Here is a 15,631-nt window from a genome sequence, read left to right as displayed (position 1 = left end):
TGAATGAACTTCCAATCCTTGTAATTACTGTTTCCCCAGGGTCTTTGACCTAAAGCTTGGCTACCATTAAGAAGTAACTTCTTTCCGGGAAAACTTGCCTAACAAAATAGAAGCTATGGATATGAGCTATAGACACCTATAATGGGGTTATGCTTCCTTTCACCTCAAAAAAACATTTTTGAAGCAGGGATATATATCCAGTAAGTGATCTTGGAATCAAGGAAATAGAATTATACATGTTCCTCTAATTGACAAATAATATATTCCTTGGCCACAAGCCAAAGAATGTGGGTTGCCTCTGGAAGATGGAAGAGGCAAGGATATGGATTCTCCCTCTTGATCCCCCCCACCCCCAAAGGGCTTGATAGCACCTTGATTTAGCACAGGGAGACCCATGTTGGACTTCTGACCCACAGAACTATAGGATAATAAATTTTCATTATTTAAGCCATTAAGTTTCTAATCATTCGTTATGGCAGCAATAGGAAACTAGCACGACTATATATTCAGTTTGAACGTTCTCATGAGGTGCAGGCTGCAAATCACAGGCAGAAGGTCAGCAGATGCACAGGGCATTCTTTGGAGAGTCCGACAACGTGCTGTGGTTGGAACATAGCTAGACCAGAGTGTGTGTGTGTTCCAGAAGGTAAGCTACCCTTCACCTTCTCCTTCCCACTTCTCTCCCTTGTTGCTAGGAAAGTCTGAGTGATTCTGCATGAGGTAGGGGCATGAAGGTGATGATAACTGAAAACTATTTAGGGCTTAGGTACAGACCATGTGAACTTAGATGCCAGCTGATTGGGGATTCAGAGAAATGCCAGCTGCAACTCCTGGCGATCTTGGGGTCCTTGAGAGCCCTGGGAAGTCTCAGCCTTAACCTCTGAAAGCCAGGAAGTAACATCAGTTCTTGGCCAGGCAGCCCAAAGTTCCTGGAGTCATTTCACAAACAGACCTTCCAGCTCCCTCATTACAGGTGTGATGACCTGATGCCTAGAAAGTATCACATGATGCTGCTCATTCAGCATGCATCAGAATCATCCAGACGGCTTGTTCAAACAAAGATTGATGGCCCTCATTCATTGAATTTCTGATTCAGTAGAACGGGGATGCAACTTGAGAATTCACATTTCTAACAATCTCCCAGGGAATGCTGGTTTTGCTGGACTGAGGACCACAGTATTAGAACAATAGACACAGTAAATAAGAACTTAGGACTCAGGCAGCGCTTGCTGCTTACAAGTTGAACGATCTTGGGCAACTTTAGAATTCTCAACTTTCTTCCATGTATCAAATAGGGCTACTAAAACCCACCTCTTGGGATTAAATAGAATGGTCTATGTAAAGCACTTAGCACGTAGTAAGTACACAATAAATGGTTTCTATTCTAATGCGTTTACCATTAGTATTACAGTTAATGCCAAGTTAATAAGTGTACCAGGCAAGGCACCACAGACAAGTTAATGGCAGATGATAATGGCACCTCACAAACCACCAGGACTTTCTCAAAGTCTCCCAATCACATTGTTTAACTTTGTAACTCAAAAGAACTCCGGAGGAAAGAGTCTAAAAATGCTTCACCCACAAAACAGAATGAACAAGAAGCACAAAGTTTTAAAACAATTTGAGAAAATCTGTCTAACAATAGAAAAAGGAAACTCCTTTGGGTATGATGCAAAGGCTATAGAAATGAATAAAAGTAAACCAGGCCAGGAGCAAATTAATTTGATAATAATTGCAGAAAAGAAAAAGGAACTGTGTCATGCTCTCGCCTCTGGGAAACCTGACAAAAAAAAAGGAAGGGTTTTATTTTTTTTCTGCCCTTCCCAGTTCTAGGAAAATTGGTATTACCATTATGTAAAAAAAACAAAAAAAACAAAAAAAACAAAAAAAAAAAACACACACACACACACAAAAATGTCACCCCTGGAATGACTTCATTGCCCTCTGCTATGAGAAATTCTTTCTCCAGAACACGCCAACAGAATAACATGTTAGGTCACTGGGAACCCACAACATTCTTCTGATTTCCTCATGGAAAAGTGTCTCTTTCTTGGTGGAACTTGGCTATATAGATGGACAAACCAATAGCTCAGTGTAATAAAATCTAACTATAATAAATAGTGGATTGAATTGATCATAATTTATATAATAAAAAATTGACACAGGGCACCTGGGTGGCTCAGGTGGTTGAGCGTCCAACTCAGTTTTCTTACATTTTTTAAAATGTTTGTTTATTTTTTGAGGGAGAGAGAGACAGAGACAGAGCGTGAGTGTTGGAAGGGCAGAGAGAGAGGGAGACAGAATCCGAAGAAGGCTCAGGGCTTTGAGCTGTCAGCTCAGAGCCTGACGCAGGGCTCGATCTCACGGACCACAAGATCATGTCCTCAGCTGAAGTTGGACACTTAACTGACTGAGCCACCCAGGCGCCCTGAGTGTCCACTCTTGATTTCAGCTCAGGCCATGATCCCAGGGTAGTGGGAATGAGCCCTGCATTGGGCTCTGCACTGAGCGTGGAGCCTGCTTAAGATTTTCTCTCCCTTGGGTGCCTGGGTGGCTTAGTCAGTTAAGCATCTGACTCTTGAGTCATGGCAAGATCTCACGGTTTGTGAAATCCAGCCCTGCATTGGGTTCTGGGCTGACTGCTTGGAGCCTGCTTGGGATTCTATCTTTCCCTTTCCCTCTCTTTCTCCTCCTCCCTTCCTCTCACCCTTTCTCTCTCTCAAAAAAAAATTCTCTCTCTCTCTCTCTTTCCCTTTGCCCCTCTGCCCCACCATGCTATCTCTAAAATAAAAAAAAATTTTTTTAAGAAAAAAACTTGATACAATAAAAAAGTAAGTAGCATTAAGGTTTTAATTGTAACTTCTGTTTAAAAATCTAATAATAAATTGCTGGTTAAGAGAATAATGGGAAAGTTTTACTAAGTTAATAGTTTCAATCTCAGTGATCTGAAATTCACTGGACCAAGCTCTAGCCTGAGGTCAGGGAGCAAGTCTTCTCATCCCTACATAACTTCTGTGTGGCTGTGTGAGCTGGATGGACTATTGAATTTTTTTTAAGTGTTTATTTATTTATTTTGAGATAGAGAGAGCATGTGTGTGAGCAGGGGAAGGGCAAAGAAAGAGGGAGAGAGAGAATCCCAAGCAGTCAGGACCTAGGCTGAAATCAAGAGTTGGTCACTCAACCAATTGAGCCACCCAGGCATCCCAGGAATACTGAATCTTTAGGTGTCCCTTCCTTCATCAGCCAAACAAAAGATTGAGTAGGTCACTCTTCCTAAAATTTTCACTATCAAGTTGCCTTTTATACAGTTTACATTTCAGCTAAAGGCTTCACATTGTAACTGACACTATAACCACCTATTTAATTAAATGCCTTTGCTGGTAAGGAGTAAAGTTACATTAATTTAAAAAAAGAGAGACTGTACATTAACTATTAATCTCTCTCATTTATTGAGTATTCAGTATGTGCTGAGCATTTAGGTGCATTATCTCATTTCATTCCTTCAACAATGCAGTGAGAGAAGTTCTATCCTGATACCAAGTGGACCAATAAGGCAACTGAGCTTCAGAAGGCTTAGGTAAATGTCTTATCTGAAAAGAAGTCAATCCAGTGTCTCGCCCAAAGTCACAGAGCTAGTAAGTGTTAAGCCAGGGTTTGAAAGGGGGTCTTGGATCTCTGCAGTGTGATTGCAGCAGCATCCCTGCTATTTAGCCCTTGGTGACGCTGACTCAACAGTGGGGCCAGCATATTGTGTGGTTACAAATGGTTTCAGCAAGACAGGAAATTATCAGGAATCCAGGCAGTTCTAGGTATTGGCCACCTTCAGCCCCACTCATGGCATCTTGCCTTCTCCTCAGCATGTCTTCTGTGCTACCCTCTGCCCCTGCAACATTATTTTGGTTCCCTCATCAATTTGATTGGCATAGGGCTCACCCAACCCCTGTGACCTTGAAAACTGAAACAGTCATTTATCCAAAACTCTGTTTCTCCATTTATTTTTTTATTTTTTGTATTAAAAAATTTTTTCAATCTTTATTTTTTAGAGAGAGGGAGAGAGAGAGTGTGTGAAGTGGGGGCAGAGAGAGAGGGAGACACAGAATCTGAAGCAGGCTCCAGGCTCTGAGCTGTCAGCACAGCGTCCGACGAGGGGCTTGACCTCACGAACTGCGAGATCATGACCTTAACCGAAGTTGGACGCTTAACCCACTGAGCCACCCAGGCACCCCTCCATTTATTTATTTATTTTTTAAATATTTATTTTTGAGAGAGACAGAGAGAGACAGAGCATAAGCGGGGGAGAAGCAGGAAGAGAGGGAGAATTGATGTAGGCTCCAGGCTCTGAGCTGTCAGCACAGAGCCCAACATGGGGCTCAAACTCACAAACCATGAGGTCATGACCGGAGCTGAAGTCAAACGCTTAATCAACAGAGCCACCCAGGCGCCCCTCTCTGTTTCTCCATTTAAATCTAAACAGCGGTAATTTGACTGGCCATGCTCACCTTTAACATGAAGCTATGGGGCCTGGAACACACCCTAAATGGTTTGAAATACAGCAGAAGTTGCTGTGGTTGGACCAATGCACTATAATAATTGAGAATAACTACCACTTACATGCTTGTTCTAGTTGAGGCTTTTCAGCAGGATTATCTTACTTAATCATTATAGCAACAACCCTGCCAGGTAAACAGTATATCGGCCCATTTTGAGCTAAGTAATCTACCTAAATTAGTGAACAACAGGTCGTAGGATCCAAACCCACTTTTGCATTTTCTCTTATGACAGCTTTATTGAGAAACAGCTTATATAACATACAATTCATCTATTTAAAGTGTACAATTCTATGTGTTTTTGTTTGTTTTTGCATAACCACAGAGATGTGCAATCATCTTCACAGTTGATTTTGGAACATTTCACCACCTCCACAAGAAATCCCACACCTCTTAGTAGTCACCCCCATTCCCCACCAGCCCTAGACCAACGCTGATTTACTTTCTGTCTCTGTAGCTTTGTCTATTCTGGACATTTCACATGAAGGGAATTACATAATATATGTAGCCTTTTGTGACTTAGCATGATGTTTTCAAGGGTCTTCCATGTTATATCATGTGTCAGTTCATTCATTTTTCTGGCTGAATAATATTCCATTATATAGATATTCTTTTTTTTTTTTTTATTTTTTTTTCAACGTTTATTTATTTTTGGGACAGAGAGAGACAGAGCATGAACGGGGGAGGGGCAGAGAGAGAGGAAGACACAGAATCGGAAACAAGCTCCAGGCTCTGAGCCATCAGCCCAGACTCTGACGTGGGGCTCAAACTCACAGACCGCGAGATCGTGACCTGGCTGAAGTCGGACGCTTAACCGATTGCGCCACCCAGGCGCCCCAATATTCTATATTAGATATAGATATATCCACATTAGATATTAGTTATTGATATAGATATTTAGTGTATAGATATATCTACATATAGTTTCTATGGCTGATGGACATTTGGGTTGTTTCCCCTTTTTGCCTATTACCATTAATGTTGCTGTGAACGTTTAGTGCAGGGTTTTAAAAAAAATAAATTTCAACATTTATTTATTATTGAGAGAGAGATACAGAGTGTGAGCAGGGGAGGGGTAAAGAGAAGAAGAGACACAGAATCTGAAGCAGGCTCCAGGCTCTGAGCTGTCAGCACAGAACCCAATGTGGGACTTGAACTCACAAGCCGTGAGATCATGACCTGAGCTGAGGTCGGTCGCTTAACCAACTGAGCCCCCCAGGCACCCCTTGTACAGGGTTTTTCTATGAATCTATGTTTTCATTTCTGTTGGGTAGGCAGATACCCAGGAATTGGAAAGTCCAAGTATTTTCACTTCATTCTACTGGCAGGCATGGTCAGCTTTTGAAGTCTGGCTTGCCTAGAATACAGATCACTTACCAGTTAGTAGTATCTATATCTCAATTCAGTAAAAAATTTTATACTAACATACTTTTCTTAGAATCCATGGATGAATATTAATTAACCTGGCCCATCTAGTTTGTTTATAATACTTTAGGGATCTCCATTATCACTTAAAGTGACACTTGGAGACCAATATCCTATTCATATCTTGGACCTATGTCTAAGGAATATATTGACTACACATGTTATAAATACCTTTTGAGCCTCCACCATGTGTCAGGCACTGTGGGAGGAATGGGGGGACCCACAAAATCAAAGAATGTAGCTTTGGAAATCCAGGCATGCATTATAAATTCTACCCAAATCTGCCAACTCTTTCTGCTATCATGTGCTTTACAGATGCCAAAATTTGCCAAATACGTGTCTCTAATAGGGTGTCCTATAATATGAGCAAAACGTTTTTTATACTTCCTATATAGGTTTATTCTCTATGAGCAATGATATAAATCCATTATTTCTTTTCCCCTAAAATAGAGTTTCAAGGTGAATTCTACTGTTTCCTCATTTCCCCAAGATGTTTCACTTCTACTACATTTCAAATGAGATGGTGACACAAAACAGGATTCATAATTTAATGGCTACAATTAATCAAAATTTAATTACTTGCCGATTAAAAATTATGCCATGAAATGCATGAAAGTGTTTTTCTTCTTCCTTTGCTTTGCATATGGATTGGCATATCATCAAGTGCCACTCTATTGCTGTAAAACATTGTTCCAAAATAGGTTAGCATTATAAAAAGTCTTTTTTCCCCTTTTCTTTTCTATATTGATGTCTCTTCCCTTGTGATAGTGTTTTGAAAGCAAGTTAAGTGTAAGAGACATAAAGGCTAATTTAATCTCAGAACCTAATTTCTAATACTGATTTGGGGTCAGAATGTACATTCTTTTTTTTTTTAAAGCGAGGGCAACAGACATCATACAAAGACTTCTCTAATAGCAGCTTTTCACCCTACTTTCTAAACCAAGTGAACTTTTCTAAAACCAGACAAACTTAAACATTTTGCTTTTTCTGAAGGTCAAATGATCATTCAATAATGCACAAGTTAAAAATACTGAGTACATTCTTACCTGATTAATTTTTTGAAAAAACTGGATCTATTCACTTGTTATTATGTGTAAACATTTTCACTGAGCTTTATTACAATTTTTTTTTAAAATTCAGGTTCAAAACAGTATATTCAGAAACTTAGAAATAAAGGCTTTGTTTTTCTTATGAGTGAGATTCTTTCAGAAATAATCTTTCTCTTAAAATTTTTTTAATGTTTATTTTTGAGAGTGAGAGAGAGAGAGAGAGAAGCATGAACGGGGGAGGGGCAGAGAGAGGGAGACACAGAATCCAAAGCAGGCTCCAGGCTCTGAGCTGTCAGCACACAGCCCGACAAGGGGCTCAAACTCACGAAACACGGAGATCGTGAGCTAAGTCAAAGTCAGACGGTTAATCGACTGAGCTACCCAGGTGCCCCTCTTGCTCTTTTAAATATCCTTACTTATTTCTTTTTTTTTTTTAAAGTTTGTTTGTTTGTTTATTTACTTATTGTTGAGAGAGGGAGAGAGTGCATGAGCAGGGGAGGAGCAGAGAGAAGGAGAGAGAGCATCCCAAGCAGGCTTTGCATCGTCAGCACAGAGCCCGATGCAGGACTTGAACTCACGAATGTGACATCATGACCTGAGCGAAAATCAAGAGTCAGACACTTAACTGAGTGAGCCACCCAGGTGCCCCTAAATATCCTTACTTATTTCTGATGATAAGAATGCTATATGTTTAATTTTCTTCCTCATGAATACTAATCTTTACAAAATGGCTCATTTGCTTCAAGGCTTGCTGATTTCATCTGTTTCTCAAGGTATTTGAGGTGCTGAGTGATGCACTTTGTGCTTCCTCCTCCTTTTCCTTCTAACAAGTAGCATAGTTATCAATGTAAATAAAAGGACTTTTTTTGAGAGGGAGCAGAGTAGAAGAACTACTTAGGAGACATTATTTCGTCCTTTACTTGCTGTACTATGTTCATTATAAGTATTTCAGTGACAAAGGATCATCTTTTTTTTTTAATTTTTTTAATGTTTATTTCTGAGGGGGGGGTGCACGAGCAGGGGAGACAGAGAGAGAGAGGGAGACACAGAATCCCAAGCAGGGTCTAGGCTCTGAGCTGTCAGCACAGAGCCCGACGCAGGGCTCAAACCCATGAGCTCATGACCTGAGATCATGACCTGAGCCGAAGTCAGACACCCAACCAACTGAGCTACCCAGGCGCCCTGACAGAAGATCATCTTGATAATGTGTACCTCTAATGGAGAAAATTTCCAATGTAAACAGACAGGTGCCTGGATGGTGATTAAGTAATAAGGAAGGCCAGAGGCCCTGGACAGCATCTAGGTGATTTCCTAGTCACAGCTGCTAGGTCTGCAAAATATTACTGGAAAGAAGAAACCTTTCAGGAAATAGAATTAATGGCCAGCTGAGGACAAAAACTTATGATTAAAAAGAAGACAGTTTTCCTGTTTGTGACCAACACCACATTTGAAATTCCTTTCGAAGGAAGGTCATGATTAAGAAAAAGGCAGACAGCAAAAGCACGGTGTACTGTATTCTGTCTTTTCTACCCTCCCCATGCCCAGCACAGCACCTAGTAGACCCCAGAGGTACCCATTAAATACCAGCTTAATACTGACAGCCAGGCACTTAAGCAATCAATAAAATGTTCCTGTGTGGATCCCTCCACTCGACCCCTGACCCATCCAGTCCCACTTCACTGGGATGACCCTGCCTTATCTGTTTCATGAAGAATGAACCTCAATTCACACCATCTGGGTGTGAACTCATGAGACAGGTTAACCATATCCTAAAACTACAATTAAAGGCAAATACTACTTAAAATCTGGGAACAAAACTAAGTGGGAAAAAAGGAAACTGTTAACTTGATTGAGTCTGGATACACCGAGATAGCACAAGAAGTGAAGATAGAACTTTGAGATCCTATTAGTAACTGAATGCAGTGTGCCTGCTTTAGTGAGTAGGTCTACCGATCATCAAATAACTCTCCCAGGAGAAGGCAAAATTGAAGCCTGTAAAAATTCAAGTTTTCCACTTCCCCTTTCTCATACTTAATTCCCTTTGCTTTTCTGGTTGACTTAGATGCTAGGAAGGATATGTTGCAACAAGTGGAATTACTCACAACTTGAGAGACTGTTGACAGAAAACTTGCCTAGCTATAACTACTAGCTTGTTTTGTAATTTATCTAAAAAATTAAATGTAGATTTTAAAATAATTTATTGCTGTTAACTATAGTCTTTAAAGATAAAATAATTTTCCAGCATAACTGTGAAATGATCACAAAAACAGTCATAGAAATATCTATAAATGTGTCAAGATTTTAGTTTTTTTTGAATAATGTTGACAAGTCTAAATACATAAACATATGATTGTTTTCAGATTCAGAAGATACATGTTTTTTTGAGAGTGGGCTTTAGACACCATGAGATCCCATTTCTAGATACTTTAGGACACAGGGGTGCCTGGGTGGCTGTCTGTTGAGCACCTGACTCTTGATCTCGGCTCAGGTCATGATCTCACGGTTTGTGAGATCCAGCCCTGCATCAGGCTCTGCACTGACAGCACTGAACCTGCTTGGGATTCTCTCTCTCTCTCTCTCTCTCTCAAAATAAAGAAATAAGCTTTAAATAAGCAAATAAATAAATAAGTAAATACTTTAGGTTACATCTCCTAAGCACAAAGACATTCTGCTATATAACCACAGTATTATTATCACACCCCCGTAATTAATCATTCCATACTTTCCTTTAATACATAGTCTAGATTCAAATTTTTTAGTTGCTGAGAAATGTCTTCTATAGATTTATTTTTTGTTTCTTTCTATCCAGGAACCAATCATGGGTCATATGTTTCATTTAGCTGGTAATGCTATGTGTTTGTCTTTTAAATCTATTTTTTGTTTTCATGACACTGATTTATTTGAAGAGTTCAGGTGCTCCATATTCTGGGTCTGATTGTATCCTCAGACATCTTTGGCAAAAACATTTCTATGTGGTGTTGTATATTTGTTATCGAGTCATTCCAGGAGGCAAATAGTGTCTGGTTGTGCCAGTATTGTTGATGATAAATTTGATCACTTGGGTGTGGTGGTTGCCATATTTCTTCATTATAAAGTTCCATTTTCCACCTCATAATTAGTGGGTAGTCCATGGGGGTGATTTTTTTAGGGCTATATGAATATCTTTGTCTCCATTACCTTTTGCTCAGGAGGTTTGGCATCTACTGATATCTAAGTAAATTATTGCACTGTAAGTTGCAAAATGGTGATTTTCTAATTTTATATTTTTCTTCTACATGTATTGGATGAATTCCCCTGTAGAGAAGAGTTTTTTTGTTTTTCGTTTGATAAACATATTTCCTTTAGTTCAAACACTAGGATAAGATATGAAGGCCTTTACCCAAATTTCTTCCCCAGATCTAACTTGGCTACTAGAGCGATTCAGGATGATAGCCTTGCAGATGGGAAGCAGGAGATGGGGGAAATGATCTGAGTTGATAATAAACTCCTGGTTCTGCATGTGTCTCAGGAAGATAATGTGGTAGACAGTAATAGTCCTCTTCATTTGCTTACACGGTGGGAGACAATGTTGGCAGCAATTATCAGAGATGCTATAGCTGTCAATTCTAAATGCGATAAAGTGGTAGTAACTCCTCAACTTCTGCATTCTTCTGTAGCCATGATGCTGCCTCCCAGACCTTAAATCATTGACAATTTGCCAATGTTCCCTTCCTTTTGCAAGTTTACGGACTAGCAGTCTCTTCTAAACTCCAGACAGGACAACAAATACAGGACGTCTCCCTGTTCATGCCTTCTTTTAGCCTCACAGGATGCCTGGGCCTGGGAAAAATGTCTCATTTTCCTAGCTCCATGCCAAATTGTTCTCTCTCCTGCTCGTGTCCAAACACCAGCTGCACTTTTCTTTTCTTCTTTTTAACTTTTTTTAAATGTTTATTTATTTTGAGAAAGGGGGGTAGGTGCAGAGAGAGGGGGACAGAGGATCCAAAGCAGGCTCTGCACTGACAGCAGAGAGCCCCATGTGGGGCTTGAACTCACAAACTCATGAGCCAAAGTCAGATGTTAAATTGACTGAGCCACCCAGGCGCCGCCTACACTTTTCTGTCTCATCTAGGGCTGCCATGTGCCTGTGGGTGATTTCTTCTGGCTACTCTTACGGTTACAAAAATGGATTAAGCCAGTAAATGCTGTGCACCTATTCTGTATACAGAGCTTAGCTAGATGCTGCAAAGGGTACACAAATATAGGACTTGATCTCTGTCTTCAAAAAGTTTATCTGCTTGGAGAGACAATATCACACAAAGATGGAGCTGAAAGATAGTCTAGTTGCCAGGGGTATCTATGAATGAGTTTGGCGGTGGGGGGTGGCCATTGGTACCAGAAATTCTAAGAACTGGTGCTAAAATTGTGAGAATCTGTGTCATGCTGGAGCAAATGTCCATGACTTTTATAAGATTCTCAAAGAAAGCACCATCCCTTCACCACAAAAGTTAACAATGACCGAGATAGACTAGTTGGAGGACTGACTAGTAGCTTTTTCTCTTCACTGATAGTTCTCATGTTTGATTGCACATATAAGTAATACATCGGTGCCAAAAAATAGATTGAATTCTCTGACTTCAGGGTCATTCTGTCTTGCCATTTAATAATGATTTGGAGAAGAGATAATTAAAGTACTTAAGGCTTATTGGGGGCACTTATGGGCAATTAAAATCTTTTGCATGGGAGAAAAGCTGGACTAGCATTGCCCCAATAATCAAAAGTTTGGTGTGGAGTTGAGTATTACATTGTGACACATCAACATTTTCTCCAAGCTTGTTGATAACATCCTCTTACTTTGGTATGGCTTGGGTGAGCTTACAAAGCCTTTTCATGTCTAGTGACACATTTGATACAGTGAAGCTGGCTGGGCAAAGACTACCGGCTTCACTACCAAAAAACGGATTCTCCGCAAGGTTAGGTGACTGGCCACGGTTACATGGATATTAAGGGTGCAGCTGAATGTCAAACCCATTTTTTCTGATCCTTGCATTCTCCAGTGCATTTTACTGTGTTAATCAGGGTGGCATTTGAAGGTGGGCTTCTAGGAAGATTCACTCAGTTGCGGTTTTTAGCTATACACTGCTGATGAAACCTGTTTCTATTTGTAGGGTTTCCCTGGGGGTAGGCTGGTGTGCTAGTTTTGGATGTTCTTCAGGCTTCTGCTCAGTCTATGATACTATCCTGACTCTGCAAAGCCCTCCTACTTCCCTGCATGGGCATTTCAAGGGCAAAGTCATAAATGGCAATTTCAGGGCTGGTTGTCATCTTGAACTGGGTCTTAACAATTCGATTCTTGGTTTTCCGAACCAGCACTGTCAAATAGTATATAATATTAGTCACATATGAAAATTTTAATATCATAGTAGCACATTAAAGAAGTAAAAAGAAGGCAGAATTAAATTTAATTACCTATTTTATTTAACCCAATCCAACCAAAATGTTAACATTTTGGTATGTGATCAATATAAAAACTATTGAGGTATTTTGTTTTTGTTTTTTTTTTGTACTAAGTCTTTGAAATTTGACCTGTATTTTATATCTACTTCACATCTCTGTTAGAACTAGCCATATCTTAAGTGTCTAAATGGCTAGTGGCTACTGGATTTGGAAGCACAGTTCTGGGAAATTCTTCCAGAAAAAAAAAACTGTTAAGACAAAGAAGTCTCCTTCCTTCTATTCATAATAGAGAATGAATTGAGCAGTTGCCCCTTTATTATGACATATTTCATCATCCATCATACAGCATTGTAGAGAACCTATTAGCATCATAGCATATTTATCAAAACTACTTTCTAGTGACCCAGTAGCTTCGAGAACCTGATGACAGTTGCAAACTTTTGAATAGGACCATACACAGACAGGTGGAAGAAACAGTGTATGGTAGGAGTGGGTTCCATGGTTTGTGTGCTCAAAAAATATGTTCATCTATTCTACCATATGCCTGACACACATTCTATTACAATCCTTTTGCTTACAAACTTTTTTTTTGTACATATCTACTAAAATGTGCAGAGAACTAGGCCTGCTGGGTAGGGGAGGAGGGAATACAAGTACGAATAAAATAGGATCCCTGTCTTCAGTGAAAGTTGTGGTCTAGGAGGGAAGACTGGATAAAGCAGTTAAGGGTCAAGTGTCCATGTAACTGGCTCTCAAACAAGACCACATTTTCTTTAGAAAACCCACATTAAAATTCCACTGTTTCTGGAGTGACTGGGTGGCTCAGTCAGTTGAGCGTCCAACTCTTGATTTCGGCTCTGGTCATGATCTTGCAGTTTCGTGAGTGCAAGCCCTGTGTCAGGCTCTGCACCGGCAGTGTGAAGCCTGCTTGGGATTCTCTCTCTCTCTCTCTCTCTCTCTCTCTGCTCCTCCCCCATCTGTGCTGTCTCGGTCTCTCTCAAAATAGGTAAATAAGCTTAAAAAAATTCCATTGTTTCTGTTAGAAGCACCTGAAATAATTACCCTTTAGCATTTACCAGTTTTAATACTAATGAGTGATTCATTGAATTTGTTTGAAAAAGTAGAGCCAAAACCCCTTTAGAAACAGAACAAATTGTTTTCATAGGGGAAAAGAAGAAAGGGGACAGATGGGAAAGGTGTGGACCTTTTTGTCGTGACAAGATGCGGGTATTTCTTGATGATAGGGAGTGCTAGCTTCAGGCATTAAACATGACGCTCTAGTGCCCAGTAACAAAGGGCTACTGCTGAAAGGGAGGAGAGGCAAGAGTAAATACAATGAACATAAACTTTGTCTGCTCTGAGCATTGCCCATTCCTGGGCTGGTATTAAATGCTTATATGAGCAGATGCCTTGAATGCATATGTTTTCATTGGGGAGGCTGCGGAGGATAGTAGTTAATGTCTAGGGTTCTGGAGTCAGACAGCCCATCACCTATGTGATTTGGAGGACTTTGCTTAAATTCTCTGTGCCTCAGTTTGCCCATAAATAAAAAACAATTGTTAATAGGATTTGATGAGAAAATGTACACAAAGAGCTTAGAATAATGCCTGGCACATGCCATGTACTCAATAAATGTCAGTAATTATTATTAGTTTTGGCATTATTTTATGAATAATAATTGTTAGTTCTGGTGCTCCCCTAATTTGTTCCTCAAGTTTCATAAGACCGTTAATTCTGTCAAGCAATCCTGATACAAAGTTGGCAAAGTTCTAATGACTTTCTCCAAGATCGCAAAACTGGGGCAAAGAGATGAACATAACTTGCCCAAAGGCTCAGAGGCTGCTCCTAAAATGGGGAAGGAGGCCATTTAAGGCAGTGGTGATGGATTTCCCCAAAGACAAGGACTTAGTACAAGAACTAAGGCTGGAATTGGAATCCAGGCTGCACTACTTAATATACGGTGTCATCTTGGGAAATTACCTGATTTCTCTGAGCCTTTAGGCCTCCATCTATCAAATAGAGATAATATGCCCATGGTTGTTAAAACTCAATAGCATGATGCATGAAAAGTGCATGTGGTCTGGGTTCGGTAAAATCTGCCTCTCAAACTATTATTATTACTATTGTTGTTATAGCCACCATGTGGGACGGCAGGCAGTGCTTATCTGGGATGCTGTGGTGTGTTTAGGCTTACCACTATGCCCCAGCGCCTGGCACAGTGCCTGGCACCCAGTAGACATTCAGGAAACGTTTGTGTAAGGAATGCCTATCATCTCAGGAAGGGAGAGCAGCCGACTGACTTTGCCTCTTTGCTTAGCCCTTGCCCTCCTTCCAAAAGCCAAACAGCATGCAGCCCAAGAGCCCAGGCACATTTTAGCAGGGGGCAGCAACTCATCTCATCCCAGCCGCCGTTATCGGGGGCTGCCGGAGGGCGCCCCGCCTGAACGCGCAACATCGTGCCAGCAGCTGTCTCCGAAGCCCTAATTTTTCTGGCTTGCGGTTTATTTACTTAAGCATTTACAGCTCCGGGGAGCAGAGGGGCTGCTTGAAGCAAGGGTCAGGACCTAGGTCGCGGTTTGTATTTACTTTCTGCCTCCCAATCTCCGCGCCGGCGAGTCACAACTCGGCTCCTTTATTTTTGTGCACCGGAGAGGCTAGCGTTTCTTCATCTCCTGTGGGGCGAGGAAGAACACACGCGGCTCGGGGTCTCTCGAGCTACTTGCCTATGTCCCCTCCTGCGTAGATCATCCCTGCCAGAGTTCGTTTTCTATGCAAACCCGAGCAGGATGGAGCAGATTAAATAAAGACAACCTCGCGCCTTTAATCCTTGACCGCAAATACTGGCTTTTTTGTGCCCTGGATTTCTGAAATTCTTGGCTCAGGGACTCAAGGCGCGGGGGGGTGGGGAGGGTGCGTAACAGCTTGTAAAAACTTCCCAAAGCAGAAATCCGAGCTCCTGCCCGCACCCCCCTCACCCAGAGATACCTGGATTCAAAGGAAAGGGGGCAGCCGGAGGAGGAGCATCCCCAAGGGTTGGGGGCGCCCCCCAGGGGTTGCTTTGGGTCTCGGGCTCCAGACCCGGCCAGCTCTCTGGTAAGAGGAGGATTCGAAGCCCGGACGCCCCGCAGGACGCCCCTCCCAGTCCCCGCGCGCTTCTATTCAGAGCCCAGCCCG

The sequence above is a fragment of the Herpailurus yagouaroundi genome, unplaced genomic scaffold (assembly GCF_014898765.1).
Source record: "Herpailurus yagouaroundi ecotype Mexico unplaced genomic scaffold, PumYag 183, whole genome shotgun sequence".
Lineage (NCBI taxonomy): Eukaryota > Metazoa > Chordata > Mammalia > Carnivora > Felidae > Herpailurus > Herpailurus yagouaroundi.
Note: the sequence above shows the minus strand (reverse complement) of the source record.